The sequence below is a fragment of the Crocuta crocuta genome, unplaced genomic scaffold, assembly GCF_008692635.1.
Source record: "Crocuta crocuta isolate KB4526 unplaced genomic scaffold, BGI_CrCroc_1.0 scaffold57, whole genome shotgun sequence".
In the NCBI taxonomy this organism is placed as follows: domain Eukaryota; kingdom Metazoa; phylum Chordata; class Mammalia; order Carnivora; family Hyaenidae; genus Crocuta; species Crocuta crocuta.
The window spans coordinates 3,678,495-3,691,186 of NW_027532163.1; the positions used below are offsets into that span (position 1 = coordinate 3,678,495).

The 12,692-nt window shown below is 44.9% G+C and overlaps 1 pseudogene; it reads left to right on the forward strand.

The window, feature by feature from the left end:
* The first annotated feature begins 3,183 nt into the window (after positions 1–3,183).
* LOC144241906 (myosin regulatory light polypeptide 9 pseudogene) lies at positions 3,184–3,979 on the forward strand (annotated as a pseudogene).
* The last annotated feature ends 8,713 nt before the right edge of the window (positions 3,980–12,692 follow it).

A 12,692-nucleotide genomic window follows, 5' to 3' on the forward strand; every position in this document is an offset into this window, starting at 1 on the left:
TCTGCTTCTCTGGTCCTCAGCCTTGAGCACAAGTAGAAAGGATGCCAGGTTGAAAGTGTAAAGGGAAGTTCAGCTGGCTTAAGCCTTCCCATTAGGTCTATCTAGGTAGATGTAACAGAACAAGAGGGTTTGCCTTTCAAATGTTTAGCCGTGGTTGAGTCACCTCCACAGAGACCCCAAGGACATAAGGACACAGTAGCCACCAGAAAGTACCTTAAGGTCACATCTTGGTGTTGGATCTTTCCCTGGAACAAATGGACAATAAAGTCAACATTGACTAATATTCCCCAAGTCCCCACAGAGCCTGGGCTTGAAGAACCCAAAGGTAGTCCTTAAAATATTTGTCCTTGAATATTTATGGGGTTCTGACAGTGGGCTCCATGATATGTGGAGGAGAGAGACGAACAAGATGAGCTCCCTTCTTCTTTATAGTTTAGTAAGGCAGGAAGACAATGACACAAATGATTGTAATTCAGTGAAGGAAGAACTATAAGAGAGCATAGTGTGTGGGGCAGAGGGAATACAGAGGAGGGCCTGGCCACCTCTCCATGATTATTGGAGAGAAACTTTTGAAACGGGTCTTGACAGTTGAGTAGAAATTCTTCAGAAAGAGGGTGTAAAAGATACCTCTGGGTTGATTCTCCAGCTAGAAGGAGCAAGTCATATAAAAAGATATGGGGATAAAAAGAAATGAAAGCAGAGATCTGAACAAATACTTGCACACCAATGTTCACAACAGTGATCTTCATAGTCAAAAGACGGAAACTACCGAAGTGTCAACTAACAGATGGAGGGATAAACAAAATGTTGTATGCATATACAGTGGAATATTAATTATTCTTTAAAAAGAATGAAATTCTGAGGTGCCTGGGTGGCTCAGTTGGTTAAGCACCTGACTCTTGATTTTGATCTCACCATTCATGGGATCAAGCCCCCTATTGAGCTATGTGCTGACAGCATGGAGCCTGCTTGGAATATTCTCTCTCTCTCTCTCTCTCTCTCTCTCCTTCTGCCCCTCATTCCCATCTCTCAAAATAAAAATATTAAAAAAGGAAAGAAATTCTGACACATGCTACAACATGGATGAGCCTTGAAGACATTATGCCACATGAAAAAAGCCAAACACAGAAGAACACACATTGCATGATACCAAGGTACCAAGAATGATCAATATATGGAGACAGAAGGTGGCATGGTGGCTACCAGGGCTAGAGGAGAAGGATATGGGGGATTATTGTTTAATGAAGGTAGAGTTTGAGCTTGGGATGATGCAAAGTTCCGGAGATAGACGGTAGTGATGGTTTTACAACAATGTAAATGTACTCCATATCACTGAATTGTGCACTTTATTTTTAATTTAATTTTTATTTTTTTACATTTATTTATTTTGAGAGACAGAGTGAGACAGAGTGTGAGTGGAGAACGGACAGAGAGAGCAAGAGACACAGAATCCAAGGCAGGCTCCAGGCTCTGAGCAAACGTTCAGCACAGAGCCTGAGGCGGGGCTCAAACCTACCAACCGTGAGATCGTGACCTGAGCCGAAGTCGGAAGCTTAACCAACTGAGCCACCCCGGCACCCTGAATTGCACACTTTAAAATGGCTAAAATGGTAACTTCTATGTTAGCTAGGGTGTTACTACAGGTTTTTTTAATTGACAAGAGAAAAAGATGTGGGAATAGGAGTGATCGTGGTATATTTGGAGAAAGTCAACACAGATGTGGCTGAAGCTTCAGGTGGGATGCCAGAATGATGAGCCAAGCTTAGTCCAGGTAATGGAAAGCCCTGTACTCGAGAAGGTGAGACTTCACATCAGGGGAACGGAAAGTTCACTGAGCTGGGAAGCAGGAAAGTACCACGATGTTTCAGGAAAGTTCTAGCCTTCGCAGAAGAAAGACCAGAGGTAAAAGGCTAACTAAGAGGCACTGCAGGAGTCTCTATGAGACAGGAGGGGAACAGGAACTTGCCATGGGGTTGAAAAGGTGGTAAGAAGATGAAGTCGAACTGATGAAAACGTACATCTGTGGAACTGATGGTGAGGCTGAAGGAGAATGGGAAGCTGAGGACGTTCCTGAGGCTTCTGGTCTGAGATGGAGAGGACAGTGGGACCAGCCACCAACTTAAGGATTTTAGGAAGGAAGGGCATTTTATGGGGAAGAATATAATTTTGATTTAAGACATATTTAAGACATATACTGGCATGTGATTATATGATGTCATTTGTTTGTCTCCAGGGCTTTCACTGTGTTCTTGTCTCTACAGCTAGATATTTTTTTAAATTATTTTTGATAATGTTCATTTTTGAGAGAGAGAGAGAGAGAGAGAACAAGCAGGGGAGGGGCAGAGAGAGAGGGAGACACAGAATCCAAAGCAGGCTGCAGGCTCTGAGCTGTCAGCCCAGAGCCCAACATGGGGCTCAAACTCATGAGCTGTGAGGTCATGACCTGAGCCGAAGTTGACGCTCAACTGACTGAGCCACCCAGGCACCCCTGCAGCTAGATATTTAAACACACAGTTCTGGTGCATTCATGCATGCGTGCATGCATGCATGCATTCATCCAGTGTTTATGGAGCCCATCCACACTGCTTATAGCACTTCTTTGATTTTCAGCTCCACCCCAATATCAAGAACAAGCAGTGAATCTAGGCATGGAACACTGGTGTTCTGCTGGTGCTTTTCATTCTTCAATAACTTCTTCCCCCAAAAGAAAATGAGTCGGGAGTGTAACAAGGCTCTCTCTATGCCTACATTTCATTTAAATTCTCACAACCACCAAGGAGCATCTGGATGTCTCAGTCTGTTAAATGTCTGACTTCAACTCAGGCCATGATCTCAAGATTTGTGAGTTTGAGCCCTGCATTGGGCTTTGTGCTGACAGCTTGGAGCCTGCTTTGGATTCTGTGTCTCCGTCTATCTCTGCCTCTCCCCTACTCTCACTCTGTCTCTCTATCTCTCAAAAATAAGTAAACATTAAAAGATGGGCATGGGGGGGAGGGGAAGGGGGGTGATGGGCATGGAGGAGGGCACTTGTGGGGATGAGCACTGGGTGTCATATGGAAACCAACTTGACAATAAACTATTTAAAAAAAAAGTTGTTTTTCATTCCCACCACCACCCAGTGCGATCTCCTGACTGCTATTCTTTATTGCGGAGGGAAGAATGATAAAAGGATGGCAGACTGAAGTGCTGGGATTCTTGCGGCTGTGCAGGGATTTAACCGCCACCATGTCGAGCAAAAGGGCAAAGACCAAGACCACCAAGAAGTGCCCCCAGCGCGCAACATCCAATGTGTTTGCCATGTTTGACCAGTCACAGATTCAGGAATTCAAAGAAGCTTTCAACATGATTGATCAGAATAGAGACGGTTTCATTGACAAGGAAGATTTGCATGATATGCTTGCTTCCTTGGGGAAAAATCCAACTGATGAGTATCTGGATGCCATGATGAATGAGGCTCCAGGGCCCATAAATTTCACCACGTTTCTCACCATGTTTGGTGAGAAGTTAAACGGCACAGATCCGGAAGATGTCATCCGAAACGCTGTTGCTTGCTTTGATGAAGAAGCAACTGGCACCATCCAGGAAGACTACCTGAGGGAGCTGCTGACAACGATGGGAGACCGGTTTACGGATGAGGAGGTGGATGAGCTGTACAGAGAAGCGCCTATCGACAAAAAGGGGAATTTCAATTACACTGAGTTCACGTGCATCCTTAAACATGGAGCAAAAGACAAAGATGACTGAAAAGAACTTCAAATTCCAGCCAAATGTTCCTTGTTGCCACTTTGGGTATTTCTGAGAGGTTCTCTTAGAGTCTATTGCATGCCCTTAGCTTTGCAGCTTTTGCCTTTCTTGTTGTATTTATTCTCAGCCATTTGGGGCACATGCATCTCTACATTCAGACTGGAAATGGGGCTTTTTGATTTTCAGAATAGAAAATAGGGCAATTTAACTTACCAGCCCCTCCCCCCCAATAACTGCAGTCTACACAGAGTCAGTATATTTTTTCAGAGAAAGTTATTCACTCAATTTTTTCTGAACCATAATTAAACTTTATGAAAAAAAAAAAAAGGATGGCAGGAAACCTGTGAGGGTGAGGACTAAGTTCATTATGATTGTGATTATTGTGTAACAGGCATATACATAAGTCAAAACTTACCAAATCGTACATTTTAAATGTGTGCAATTCCTTGTCTGATAACTACACCTCAATCAAGCTGTTTTATAAAGTTTGGGTCAATAACAACAAAGTGACTTTTGAGAAGGTGTCTTTGGCTGAAAACAAATCCATAATTGTGATATGAAAACCAAACAAAAGCCTGTCTTTTTGTGTTTTCTTTCATTCCTTTTCTTACTGATTTAACTTGTTTCCCTTTTTTTTTTTTTTTTAGTTACCACTTTTCCCCTCTTATCTGCTCCAGAACTGCTTTGGTTCACATAGAGCAATTCTATTCGTTTGTTTGTGTGTTTCAGTTCATTATGATTGTGATTATGTAGGGCAAATTTACCCTTTTTAGTGTACATTCCTGTGTGTTTTGCCAAACACACACACATGTGATCTGCCACCCCAATCAAGATAGAGAACATGTCCATCCCTTCCAAACATGTCAATCCCTTCCCCTTGGCTAGCTTCTGGAAACCACTGTTGTGTTTTTTTTCTGCACAGTTTTCCTTTTTTCAGAATATCATATAATTGGAATTATATAGCACGTAGCCTTTGGAGGTTGCTTCTTTCGCTTGGCACAGAGTTTTTCAGCCTCAGCACTTGGACATGGGGGCTGGATCCCTTTGTTGTGGGGGCTGTCCTATGCATTGTACATTTTAGTAGCATCCAGGCCTCTGCCCACTAGATGGCATCTTCATCCAGTGGCGCCTCCCGCCTCAACTGCCATAACCAAAAATGTCTTCGGATATTGCCAAATGTCCCTTGGGAGGCAGAACTGCCCCTGGGTGAGGACCACTGACCTAGTGCAGCGCATGTGAGATCACACGTGCTGGTTCCTGTATCCGTTTGATTCTTGTTACTTACACAGTCGTAACTCCCACCACGTAAGGTCCGTGCAAAATGCGACAATGCAGAACAAATCCAAACACCTGAATGGACACAGACCAACGACATGGGTGGAACAGACCTCTCTGGGATGAAGAATGAACTGGTATAAAGATGGCAGGTTCATTTTCCTCGGAAGACATTTCTTCCTCTAGACAAAGGCTTCAGTTATGGCACCAACTGCTTTCAATCTGAAAAAGAAGTGTTGGCTAAAATATCTATGGCCACTGAACTCCCCATAAAGTAGCCACATTCAGGTGTCGACAGCTGAGAAGGGGGCGGGGGCGGGGTCCGTGAGGGGCAGTGTCCTTCCTCCTGGGTGGGGTGAGCTTCTTGGTCTATCTCTTGGGGTCTCATGTACAAAGCAGGGATTATAACACTGGCAGGATGGTTGGCATGCTACGGGGAAGTGCCAGGAAACGGAGGAAGGAGGCGAGTCCAGCCTTCTGCAAGTGGCTGGGTGGGCACAGCCATCTTACCACTCTGGTTTCCACCGTTGGCTTGTTGGCTCAGCTGTGCATACTTCATGCCGTCTGTCCACTAATGGCCTGCACCCACTTAATCGCGTGTGACCACACATCTGCTGTGTGGTGAACAGCAGTCGTTGGGCTTAAGGGGTGGCGAAGGGCTCTCAGCAGGGAAATGTTCTCCAGCATTCTGGAGCAGGGAATGGTGAGCTAAAAATGCCCTGTGCTTGGCCAGACATAGTGCATTTGGGATTCGTGCTGATTGCATGGAGACGCTGAAGTTTCTGTTTGGAACAAAAACCTTTCAAGGGGAAGCATTAGAGGGCTGGGCCTTTGCATTTTCTTTTAGAAAAACACTGTTTATAATAATAACAATCACATGATCTTGCAGAGCTGCGTTTGTTGACTGATTAAGTAAATAAGTGAATAAATATAGTATACAGCCAGCCCCAGGCAAAATGGGGAAAGAGATAAAGCTGGTCACGGGTACTTACAGACTCTTTTCAGGAGCCCTTTTCTTGCAAACTTTAACAAACTCAACAGATATTGAATGAGCAGCTCCCTTGCTGTAGGCTCTGTGCTGGGTGGTAAGAGGGAGGAATGGCATACGTACATCAAATCATCACATCATAAACTTTAAATATTATAATTATGTCTATTCTATCTTGTTAAAGATGGGGGGGGTGTGGGAGAATGCAGGGAAAATACAACACAGGCTTCCCCCTCAAGTAGCTCACAGTTGTATCATGTGGACAGCTGGGAACAGCTGGATTGCCATGTGACCAAATGGACATTACAGGCACAGAGTGGTTCCTGCTCTTTGCCATCATGCTCTGTTGTCTCATGTCACACGGCTGAGACTTTTGACTCTCAGATGCTGAATCCTAGATTCATTCAGTCAGCAAATATTATGTGTCACATACTGTTCTAGGTATTGGGTATATAGCAGTGGAAAAAGAAAAGAAAAGAAAAATAGATAAAATCTGTCTTCATGAGTCTTATAGTCTAGTGGGGAGAGACCCACAACACAAAATTAAATAAGTAAATTACATGGTAGATCATACAGAGAAACAAAGGGCAAGCAAGAGAAATAGAAGGTGCAGGGAACTGGCTTGTACTTCTCATCCACCAGGGCAGTCAGGGGAGGCCTCCTACTCAAATTCTAGAATGAGTGAGAAGGTTAGATATCTTTGGAATAAGCATCCCAGACAGAGAAATCGACAGATTGAAAGATCCTATGGTAAAAGCATGGCATTGGAGTGACATTAAGGAGACCAGTTTATGTGTGGTGGTGAAATGGCAGCAAGGGACAAGGTCTGGGTGTGGGGCGTCAGATAAGGAAGGTTTTATAGGCTACAGTGAGGGATTTACCTTCCATTCCATGTGTGATAGTGTGTGCTATGGTTGGAAAGCTTGTGTCACCTCAAAATTCATATGTTGAAATCCTGATGCCCAATATGATATTAGGAGGTGAGACCTTTGGGACGTGATTTTTTTTTAATGTTTTATTTTTTATTTATTTCAGAGAGAGAGAGAGCGTGAGCAGGGGAGGGTCAGAGAGAGAGGGAGACACAGAATCTTAAACAGGCTCCAGGCTGTGAGCTGTCGGCACAGAGCCCGACACGGGGCTCGAACCCACGAACCGTGAGATCATGACCTGAGCCGAAGTCGGACACTTAACCGACTGAGCCACCCAGGCGCTCCAACCTTTGGGACATGATTATCTCATGAGAGCAGAGACTTCATAAATGGGATTGGTGTGCTTGGAAAGCAGACTCTGTAGAGTCTCCTCAGAGACTCCCCCACTTCTTCTACCATATGAAGATACAACAAGAAGCTTGAGACCCAGAAGAGGGTCCTCCTCTGACTACAGCCAGCACCCTGATATTCCACTCCCAGCTTTCAGAACTTTGAGAAATACATTTCTGGGGTTTATAAACCACGCAGTCTGTAATATTTATTATAGCAGCCCAAAGAGACTAAGACAGCAAGCTACTGGAGCATCTGGAGCAGAGGAATGACATGCTATGACTTATGTTAACAGGAACTCACCCTGGCTGCTGCATTGAGAATAAACTGTAGGGGAAAAGAAGATGAAGTTAAGATGCTCTTAAAGAAATTCAGATGTGATGGATGGTGGCTTTGACCAGCGGAGGGGACCAGAAGCAACTGGATTTTACATTTATTTTTAAGTGGTGCCATTGGATTTGTTGACAGATGTAAGGTGGAAAAGAAAGAGAAGAATCGGAGCTGATGCCAAGATCTTTGGTCTGAGCAACTGGAAAAATAGAATTTCCATTTACTGAGAAGGGGAAAGTCATGGGAGAAGAAAGGTAGAGAGGAGGGTCAGGAGTTTCAGTTTTGGACACATGGAAGTTGTAAAGCTATCAGGGATACACAAATGTCAAATAGACAGTTGGTTATAAGAGTCTAATGTCCAGGGGCGTCTGGGTGGCTTAGTCGGTTGAGCATCCGACTTTCGCTTAGGTCATGATCTCGCGGTTCGTGGGTTCGAGCCCCGCGTCGGGCTCTGTGCTGACTGCCAGCTCAGAGCCCGGAGCCTATTTCAGAGTCTGTGTCTCCTTCTCTCTCTGACCCTCCCCTACTCACGCTGTCTCTCTCTCTCTCTCCTAGAAATAAAATAAAAAATTAAAAAAAAAAAAAGAGCCTAACGTCCAGAGTCAAGGTCGAGGCTGCAGATGCAAAACTGAGAGTCCTCAGGGCACAAGTCGTGGTAGTGTGGGTGTGGCTGCTAGGGAGGAAATACAGATAAGATGAAAGACATGCTCTGTGCACTTAACTCGGGAGCACACCAACATCTGGAGTTTGGGGAGGTGGAGAAGGGGCAGTCAGGGATAGAAGACAAATTCTCTTGGAATTGAAGAGAAGAAAGGGATTCAAGAAAGAGAGTGAATGATGACGAATGGGGATGATGAAGAGGGATGATGGCAGGTCAAGCAAGGTGGGCTCTGGAAATTGACCTTTCCATTTTGCATCATTAAGGTCATTGTCAACTTGATAAGAGCAATTTGAGGAGTGGTGGAGACAAAAGCCTGAATGGAGATGGTTCAAGAAGAAGAGGGAGTGGGCTGGCTCAGTCAGTAGAGCATGTGACTCTTGATCTTAAGGTGGTGAGTTCAAATCCCATGTTGGGACAGAGACAGATAACACTTGAGGAAAGTTCTGCTGTGAAAGGATAAGAGAGACATAGGGTAGAGATCAGAAGGAGATGTGTGAAAAGAGAGAGCTTTGTTTAGAAGATGAAAGAAATTCCTCCATGTATGGAGGAGGGACACCAATGATGCAGAAACTGAATTTGTGAAGCCCTGACCTTAAGGATGTGCAATGGCATAATACAACATAATTATGTAGATTAGGTAGCAACATAGAAATACTTATGGCATTATGTTCTGTGGCTTAAAAAAGAAGAAACAAAATGGAGTGGACATATAAATGCAAAAGGGTAAAATACAAGCACTTGAGCAAAGATGCGAGGGAAACATGCAGCATGGGAATCGTTGCTTTGAAAGTAGCAATTATGGGAATTATGGGTAATATTTTTTCTCCTTCAATTTCTAATCATTCTGTAACATGGCTTTGTTGGTATTACAAAAAAAATTTAAATAAATGAAATCAGTGTTTGCAACCTTGCACCATATGAACATGATAATGGGAATGAAGACATGGTGTGGATGAAATCTATAATGAATTTTTCAGTTGACCCATTTTATTTGTTCACTCAGTGAGTGTTTATTGAATACCTGCTATGTTCAGATTCCCAGGATAAAGCAATGAAAAAGGCAGCTTGAGATCCCAGCCCACCAGATCACGCTAGTTATCAGAAGGCAAAGGGAACAGCCCGGTCAGGCTTAAAGGAGGGAGAGTGGGAGAGTCAGGACTACATTCACTTCTGGAACAAAAACATTTCTCATTTTCAGCCTCTGTGCTGCTCACACTTGCCCTTCAGTTACAGGAAAGCTTGACACGGAACTGAAGGGTCACCACCCACCATCTTTGACAGGGACCACTGCAATGACTGGTCTCCCCACCCTTTTGGCTTGTCTCTACTGTCCAGATCTATGTTTCTGCTATGACTCTACAGGCTTGGCCTGCCCTGGCTGTGAGTCTTGGGTTGGCATCATCTACACTTGCAGCTACAATGCAGCTTTGTGTGCACATGGAAAATTCCTTTCCCAAGGCTGTGCCCAGTGCCAAAGTTTGTGTACTCAACCACAATGCTAAATCGCCTCCAGATCCCCAGGCTATATCATTTCCAGGGGCCATTCATCAGCACTGCTATCTTATAACAACAGCAGTCCTTGGAAAACAACATGGGAGCATAAAACGGCACACTGGTCATGATGATTTTTAGATACTGCTCAGACTCAGTCTTGGGACCACGCAACAGGAGATGACACTCTTTGGTACTCAAAGGCACTAGAAAAGGTACTAGAACCCTTGGAAAAAAACCACTTGTTCGTCTCTTGTGGAAAATAAGAAAGAGTGCCAAGATGAGAATAACATGCTATTCATACACATTGAGAGGCAACATGGTAGGGGAAGCACACGGGCTTTGGTGTTAGATGGGCCTGTCTTAGCATTTGACCTAATTGTTTTCTTGTTGTGCTAGCTGGGACCAGATGCAAACCTCTGTGCGCCTCAGTAACACGTAAATGAGAATCATGTCATCGTCGTCAGAAATAAAGGAATTAAGCATTAGGTATGTGACATATTGGAGGTACTTGATCAAAGATAATTAGGTTATTTCTCCTGTACTCTTATGGTGCTGTGGTAGTAACAGTGTGAGTACATGCTTGTGCATGTGTGTGCCGAGTGTGTGGTCCAGCTTGAACCCAGGAACAAGTATGCTGAAAGGTGTTTGGGTGGAAGGAGACTGAAGAGATGGTTCGGTCAGATGTCCCCAGATGGGCCGGGGGGTGTTAGCCTTACACACTGTTTCCTGACCTGATCCCAGAGGTTTGAGCTGGAGGAAGGGCTGCAGGAAGACACCCAACAAGGATTTTAGAAAGGGTTGTGTGATAAGAACTGCAGAGTAGACAGGACAAATCCCATTTCTGAGGGGGGTAGTGAGGTACCATCGCATGGAGGTCTCAGAAGTGTTCAACACTCCATTACACACCAAGGGTCTGGAGATTTGGGAGGGTAAAAGGCAGCAGCTGGAGCAGGGGAGCATTCTCAGGGAGGAATCCACCCCTTCTTGATGGCTTTTGGACATCAATGAGGAGGGCTGGGCAGTTTTTCTTGAATTCACCTGAGATACCCACAGGGATGCAGAGAAATTGCCAATGGGATGTTGAGGGAGTCTTGCTTTACTAAGTAGGGGTAATAGGCAGGCTATGACTGTAAATATGCTCCATGGGCTGGTCCTCGGCCTCTTTACCCTGGATTCATTCCTTGTCTTTCTTCTGCTCTGCTCTGTGTTGCCAGGGTCTGCCCTTGTAAACTCTGCTTGTGAGACCCTTATTGTGGGCTGAATGTGTCCCCCTCAAATTTCTATTTGGGATTCTAACCTCCAAGGTGATGGCATTTGGGGGTGGGGCCTTGTGGATGGGACTAGTGCCCTTGTAACAGAGACCCCAGAGAGCTCTCTCACCCCTTCCACCATGTGAGGACACAATGAGAAGACAGCCATCCAGGAACCAGAAAGTGGGCTCTCACCAATCACCAAATCTGTTGGCACCTTGAACTCGGTGAGAAATAAACGTTTGCTGTTTAAGCCACCCAGTCTATGGTGTTTTTGTTACAGCAGCCCAAACCAAGTAAGATCCCCTGTGGCAGCGAGTTTCTGGCTGGCCAATGAGAGGCATTAGCAGGAGATAAAGGGTTGAGTGGAGAGAAGGCAGTGTCTAGAGAGCTTCTTTAGCAATGACTCTGCCTTTTCTCTGGCTCCAGCTCACAACAGACAAGACTGTCATAGCTTTGGCTTGTACCAGGTGACCCTGCTTCCTGGGCTTCATAGCTTGTCCTCATCTCTTGTCTCTCCAGCCTTGAGGTAGCAGTGACTCCCTGAGGTTGCTCATCCCTGGGCTGCCTCATTGCCCTCTGTTCGGTTCACCCCTCCTCCATCACCAGTATAACCAATTCCCTCTGTTGTAGAATATGGACACAATGCCTGTTTTCCTGTTTAGACCCTATGACTACCCCACCATCTTTCCCCTAAGCTGGGGAGGCCTGAAGATATAAAAAAGTATATATCTTTTATATGAAGAGGACATTAATCTCTGCTCGGCCTTTTGGCTAAGATCAAGTGAATATGAAGAGGACATTATAAAAATTTTGAGACGCTAACAATGACACCCACTTGAGTTATTTGAATCTTACTAATCCAAGTGTCTCTCTACCCCAACACCCCCAGGAAAGAGCAGGCTTATTCCAAAAACCCAATAAGATGACTCTCTGGTCTTTCTTCCCTCAGCTTGAGCTCATACGGACTGACTTGCATGATGTGCATCCTACTGAGGTTAGGGCATTTGATTCCATTTCAGATTTACTTCCTTCTGTGGGTAGACAGTTACAGTAATGGCTCCCAAAGGAGCCAGGGTTCCCTCCCTACATCCACACCCTGGTGTCATCCCGTCCCACACTGACTTGGAGCTTGGCCATGCAACTTGCTTTTGCTAATGGGACAGCAAATGTAACATAAGCAGAATCTGGAAAAATGATTGTGAATTGAGCCTTTTCCTCTCTCTTGCTGCTTTTGGAACCCAGCCACCATGTGACGAAGCTGAGGCTCATCTCTGGGGATGCATGGTCCAGCTAACAGTCCATAGCAATTGCTTGAAAAGTAAGTAAGGCCATCTTAGACTACCAACCTTATTTTGAGTTGCCAAATGACTGTACCCAAATGCCCCCAGGTGAGATGAGCAGAAGAATCACTCAACTGAGCCCAGACCAAACTGCTGACCTCCAGAACCACGAGTAAATAAAATGGTGGTTGTTTATAGCCACTGGGGTTGGGGTGGTATGTTACGCAGCCAAGGCTAACTCATGCAATCCTCTTTCTACCTTTAGTTCTTTTCTACCAACACACCAGCACTTTCTTCCAGGTAAGTAACTCTTCTGGAACCCTCTGTCTCCTCACAGGCACCTCAGCTCACCAAAGGCAAACTCACCCTCCACTAATAGCCATTCCTGTGCTGCTTCCCTTCAAGAGT